Genomic DNA, 572 nt, shown 5'->3' on the forward strand with positions numbered 1-572 from the left:
TGGTATTAGCAATTGGCAGAATCATTCATGACTGTAATCAGTCAACAAAGTAAAGACAATGGAACAAATCTATGAATAAATTACCCTTGTTCTAGTATTATTTCTGATTCTGAGTCTTTGTAGAATTAATTTCAATTTTATTTTTCCTGTGCCAGGAAACAGAGGAGAGTAAACGTCTTTCCATTTCAAGTCCCTACAACCCCCTTTCATAACAGCTTTTAATAGAAAAAAAAAGTAAAATCGTATTCTATTACTCTCCATTAATCTATGGATTTCGGTTCCATTTAACATCTAAATAGACACGGTTGATCATCAAAGTTTGTTGAACTGGATTTCTTTATCTACACAAAGGTTTGATTCGATGTAAGCCTGTAAAGTGAGAGGACGATTGTTAGTACTGCTATTAAAGCTGTTTGACTGCTCCTTTGATCCAAGGTTTCACGCTTCTTATTTTTATATGAATATAAAGTATTTCAAATTATGTTGACTAAAAGGATGCAGGTAAGGCCAGGTCGTAGTTTAGATTTGCTTGAATCTTTGCGGAAGAGAAGAGAGAGAGGGGGAGGGAGGGT

This window comes from Penaeus monodon, chromosome 33 (assembly GCF_015228065.2).
Source record: "Penaeus monodon isolate SGIC_2016 chromosome 33, NSTDA_Pmon_1, whole genome shotgun sequence".
NCBI classification, from domain to species: domain Eukaryota; kingdom Metazoa; phylum Arthropoda; class Malacostraca; order Decapoda; family Penaeidae; genus Penaeus; species Penaeus monodon.